This window comes from Poecilia formosa, unplaced genomic scaffold, assembly GCF_000485575.1.
Source record: "Poecilia formosa unplaced genomic scaffold, Poecilia_formosa-5.1.2 Scaffold60, whole genome shotgun sequence".
Classification (NCBI taxonomy): Eukaryota; Metazoa; Chordata; class Actinopteri; order Cyprinodontiformes; family Poeciliidae; genus Poecilia; species Poecilia formosa.
Genome location: NW_006799999.1, coordinates 244,783 through 250,786, shown reverse-complemented (window position 1 = coordinate 250,786; position 6,004 = coordinate 244,783). Strand labels below are relative to the sequence as shown.

Genomic DNA, 6,004 nt, shown 5'->3' with positions numbered 1-6,004 from the left:
ATAGATAGATAGATAGATAGATAGATAGATAGATAGATAGATAGATAGATAGATAGATAGATAGATAGATAGATAGATAGATAGATAGATAGATAGATCTCTACTTCCAGGTTTAATCTTGCAGTCTCCAGTTGCAATTTATTTTTCCCACTAAGCTGTCACCAATGTGGTCAGTTGTTTTCCAACACTTTGGATTTCTTTGTTGTTTATGTCGTGAAGTTACTTAGTACCACCACACCACACTGAAGCCAACAGTTTAAGTTGGCCGCAGCAGGGCGTTTTTGGGTCTCGGGTGTCCTATAAAGTCTTAATGAGTCCATCAAATTTTTTTTATTTTTTTCTCCCCTTCTTTCCCCCCCTTTTACAGAAACAACAAACTAAAACCGCGGCAAATGATTCATTTCAGACCACGGCGGAGGAGAGTATTTATAATGAGCGGAAACAGATAAATACTGACTTTCTTGAGCTGTAAGAGGTTTAAACCGCAGTAAAATGCGAAAACTTGGCGGGTTTCACGCACACGCAGTTTAGTACAATAGTCTGCTTTATTAATGGAATGAAACTGCTGGGCTTTTTGCAAGAGATTACATCTCCTGAGCCTGTGCTCTCCGCTGGAAACCCAATCAACATAATAAGTGCGTTTTTTATTAATGAACGGCAGGATAAGGTTACACATATCCCTTCTCGGGCCGCGGCGCTGTCTGTTCGCAGGATAACTGGACTTGATCGAGCTACTTTTAGAGCCCCCCTCCCTTCCCCATCTCACCTCACATACACGCATATACACACACTGTCTGCCCCCCCTCCCCCCCCTTTTTTTATTTTTCTATCTCAGGAGGAATAAAACACATTCAAAGTAGTTCAAACTTATTCTGGTAAAGCAAAACAAAAAGAACAACCCCCCCCCCACACACACACACAAAACCCTCAGCCTACCTTTTACTGCCCAGTCGTAAAACAGACCATTCAACAGGATTGTGGTGTCATCTGGGATGTTTTGGACAACTCCCTCAGTAAATTGCTTCAGAGGTGTTTTCCTCTCTGCAACTCTCCCGACAGGGGGAAAAAAAAGAAAAAGAAAAAGAAAGAAGAAGCTTCGGGATATCTCTTCAGCTTTGGAGCAAATAGATTAAATTATTGATGGTGGAAATTGCACGGCTGAGGTAATGCACTCCCATGGCTGCGCGGCTCGTTTGCGGAGATCGTCTGAAAGCGAAGTTGTCGCATGCCGAAGACGCAGCAGAGGCAGCGGCAGCAACTGCAGCAGCAACGGGGATGAGGAGACCTCTGGAGCTGAAATGAGGAGCCTCTTTGAAACTACTGTAACTTTACTACACAATGACGCTGCAACATGTGACCTGCCGCTGGCTGACTGGTCGCCGCAGAACTGCTGTCTAAACAGCCCACAGCCGAAGCTGTTAATGCGCTTCCAGCGTGCATTACGCGCTTTTGTTTGTCCTCAAACCGTGCAGCCTGGGTCCACGCCATAATGTCTGGGTAGATTACAAAGCAACACCGAAGCCTCTCCTCTTCCGTATATATTTTTTTTCTTGGTCGGTTTTTTTTTATTTTTATTTTTTAGACAGTCTATGGAGGAGGAATATTTTTGTGGGGGTTTTGCGTAACAGCGCGTCTCCAGTCGTGATACACTACGTGCCATTTAAAGACGCCCTATTTGAGTAAAATTAGATATCCAGATGGTTAAAATAAGCATTTTCATGTTGGCATCTGCACACAGTGAGAGGGCTGGGTGAAGAGTTAGACTATTTCTTAATGGTTTTGGAGGTTTTTATGCCTCCTTAACCAACTAACGTTTCTCAGAATTCTCAATAGTGTTCCCATTAGTCATATCCTGCTACATTAAAATATGAAAACCACACAGTAAATTCGTCTTATTTTTTTTATTTTTTTATTTTTTGGTCTTTAGGAGAGCAATATCTCAAAGAAACTCTGGCTGATGCTCTTCAGCAGGCAGAGTAGGTTATTCTAACCAAATGTAACCTAAACAAAGCTTTAGAACAGCTCTGGTTCCTTAATACTTCGCCCACATATGAAACAGACTGGGAACAATTCACCATCTTCATCAACTGGATCCAAATGAAGATGTCAGTGGAGGCCAGGTTGTTCAATGGTGGTGATGAACACTTGGAAATTCCACCTCAGATGAACACAAGAGAGAGAGAGAGAGAGAGAGCATACTGGAGGGATAGCTAGTTATCCCCCTGGCTTGGCCCCAGTCTGGTGCAAAGATTAATTGTGATGCGCTTTGCTGTATTGCCATCATGATTTTTCCCTGCATGGAGCTCTTGTTTGGCATGCGGCAGTATGGGAGTGGATGCTCACACCTGCTTAATGAGTCACTCCCACCTCCAACACACCCGGGGACATGCCAGGATAGATATAGCCCTCCCCGAAGGCACACAGGAGGTGAGGGCAAACTCTGGATGACAAAGAGTTGCATCAGCAATCACTGAGCGACATGACTCCAAAGAGGGTTTTACAGAAAAGAGAAAAATGCACTCCGCACAAGGGGGCTGTTCCAAACAAGCAATTCATAAATAAATCACTTGGCATCTCATTAGAGGAGCAAAAACAACAACATGGTCTCTCTTACGTTTTTTTTTTTTTCTTTTTTTGCAACTACAACACTACTGAAGGTGGTTCATCATGAGAAGGTTCAGTCTGGGATTTCTGAATGAAAACAAGGAACAATGAGCCTCTTTTTCACCGGTCACATAGAATTCTATAATAAGGAAATCAACTACATTCTTCTGCTTGATATGAGATGTTGGACTTCTTGAGATACAGAATCTCTCAGCACTCCGTTTTTTTTTTTTTTTTTGAATGGGGTCTTCTGTCTTTGCGGGTCTTAGGAGCTGGATTCTGACTTCATACCATGCAGCAAAATAACCTATTACAAGAGCTGACAACGCCACACGCCTGTACAACCTTTCAAGGCTCCTCTTGCCAATGGCAGCTTGAAGCTGACAGGTCCACACCACCAAAAGCTCCACTTAACAAGTAGAATTATGCCTCCTTGTGCAAGAGGGGGGAGCGGGGGAAAGAGCCGTGTAACACAGGCGAAATGACATTTTGTGAAATGTCATTTTCGCTGGGGATAAAGGGAGGCGACGAGGGTATTTTGATCAAAGTGGAATTGCATTCCTGCTCAAGGAGCAAACACGTCAACTAGGGAAACATTTTGTAAGAGGCCGAGTGACGTCAAACGAGTTGAGAGCAAAAGCTGGAGAAGACTATGAGGGAGCTTGACAAACCCAGTCAACTGGGTCCTTTAAACGGATGCTGAAGTCAGGAGCTAATGTCATCCCTCCTGTGATGACAATAACCTTTAATGTAATCATGAGGCAGCCACAGCAGACTAGTTTTCTAAGCCTCAGATATACCCCACCTCAGAAACACACACACACACACACACACACACACCATCATGCAGGGGATACATTACTTTTATCCTGTTAAACCCTGTCTGTCCCTTCTCAACGTCCAACAAGGTTTCTATGAATGAAAACTCACAAATCGTACCATACTAGTCTCTTGGAAGTGTTGAAGTGTCTGTTATGAGCACAAATATGGTTTGTTATTCAAATCTGCTGGTAAATCAAGGATGTGTTGCAATTTGAACTTGTCTGCCTTGCTTTCTTTTTTGGGTTTTAAATGAATCTGAATGAACTTTCATACTTTTATGTTTTGCAGGAGTTGCTTGAATCCAGTGCTGCATGGTCACCTGCTGGGAGACACACGTGAATGGTTTACTGGCATCATGCAGGTCTCTCTCTCTCTCTCTCTCTCTCTCCTTCTCTCTCACACACACCCACACACACGCGCATACACACCACATCGTGAATCCTTGTTGTCCCGCAGTGCTCCGAAGCTAAATATCTTAACTATTACTCCACTGTGTATTAATAACTAATCGTGTATTTTTCTTTTCTTTTCTTTTCTTTTTTTTTGTCGACGTGAAACCCACAATCACGCCACTAAATGACGATAATTAAAGATGCAAAATAAGGTGCAGAGCTTCGCCTCCTTGCCAGAACTTGTTTGAGCAAGTCTGTTAATTGGACGGAGGTGCTGGTGATGATGAAGATGATGGTGCCGTGACTAAAGCAGAAGCACCGCGGTGGCGGCGCGGCGGCGCGGCGGGCGGTGCTGCCTACATTTCCATAACGATCAAGATGATTAATTTTAGCTCTAAATATATCGTGACGTCCGCTAAGCCGTGAGCTGAGATTTCCGCCCAAAATAATCAATATCCTATTTATTATTTGCATGAGACATCAGCCCGGATTAAAGGACTGGCATTTCATGAATGAAAACGTTGCGGCAACGTGGGCAGTCACGTTCCAAGTTTGATCAAAATGTGAGAATCACATCTAAATTCAAATCAACATTTTTGCGCCGACTTGATCACAAAACAAGGCCCATATTTTTAACATAAAAAAAAATTGATGGAAAAACATTACCTTAAAAAATAATTTAACACATAACATTTTTCTTTGCGCGCATTTCTATGCAGGCCTACCGAGAGATTTTATTCTGATTTATTCCTTTTTATTATTATTATTATTATTATTATTATTATTATTATTATTTTGCAATGAAACCTACCATCAGGTTTGTTATTGACGCCCACCCCAACTCTGCAGAGCTGAGAGTGCACAGAGAGAGAGGCAGAGAGAAAGAGAAAGAGAAAGAGAGAGAGAGGGAGAGAGAGAGGGGGGAGATTCTCGGTAAAGATAACACACGCGGAGACGCACGCACACAGGCGCGAGCGCAAGCGGGAGCACGCCCGCACACAAGCGCACGCAGCCCCATTTATGGACTGATCCGCTGACGTACATTGCAGAAAAGTGCTATAAAAAAACCTTCATACATACAAAGTGTGTCGTGCCACCCCACAGACCCCTCCTTACCCGCCTCCGCTCATCCCTCCTCCTCCACCCAACACGCCCACGCCCACACCATAATCCCACGTCTCAGTTGAAATAGGAGGAGGAGGGGGGTGAGAGAGAAAAATAAAAATAAAAATACTGCTACATGACTGGGAAATATGCTGGGGAAATATTAGATTCAAAAACAAGGCCGAGAAATCCGATGTAATGTTAATATTAATAAAACACGATGCATCGGTGAATAATAATAGTAACAATAATAATAATAATAAAAAAGGCCGAAGATTTATTTAAAGTGCCACAGTTTTAAGACCTGATTTTGTTGTAATCTGAAGCCTGCGACGCGTCTTGATTAAACGAGTGCCTTTATGAGTGTCGGGCAGCCTCATAAGTAATATGATCTATTTTTGGTTTCAGTGTCTAAAAGGCGTCAGTGTGCAGAAACCGATCTGCTCGCGCTAATTGCATTGCTGGGTAAAAAAGAAATGGAAAGAAAAGAAAAGAAAAAAAAATATACCGAAAACGCCGACGGAAAACATCCATATTTTAAATGCAATTAGGAATTTACTGGACGCGCTCATATTTATATGAGGACGCATCCTGGAACGAGGAATCTTGATTAAAACAGGACTACCGTAGGGCGTTAGGAGGAGATGATGGGGGAGGCGGGGGGAGGGTTCTCCTCCTCTTTCTGTTGTTTTTGCCATGCAATTGCTTCGTCTTGGATCAGAAATCTTAAATCTTTGAGCAAATGAAAAAAAGAAAAAGAAAAAGGAAAAAAAAGATGACTGAGAAAGAGATAGGGAGCGAGAAAGAGGGAGAGATGTGAAGAGTGGTAGTGAAGGGAAGGGGAGGGGGGGGGAAATAGGCAATATCCACAGATTCTGTGCAAGACGATTTTTAAGGCTACAAGTCGTCCAAGAAGGGGAGAGAGAGGGAGAGAGAGAGAGAGAGGGAGAGAGAGAGGATGAAGGGAAGGGGAGGGGGGGGGAAATAGGCAATATCCACAGATTCTGTGCAAGACGATTTTTAAGGCTACAAGCCGTCCAAGAAGGGGAGAGAGAGGGAGAGAGAGAGAGAGAGGGAGGGGG

General features: G+C 43.3%; 1 protein-coding gene across 8 annotated transcripts in view; it reads right to left on the bottom strand.

The window, feature by feature from the left end:
- The window catches only part of bdnf (brain-derived neurotrophic factor), a 15,168-nt gene that overhangs the window by 5,272 nt on the left and 3,892 nt on the right, over positions 1–6,004 (bottom strand). Inside the window, exon 1 of one of the 8 annotated variants that reach the window (XM_007553873.2) lies at positions 937–5,879. The exons of the other annotated variants lie outside the window; for them this stretch is intronic. The gene's annotated coding sequence lies outside the window, so the exon portion shown is untranslated. Of the gene's footprint in view, positions 1–936; positions 5,880–6,004 lie in introns of those variants that run through there. 8 annotated transcript variants of the gene reach the window in all.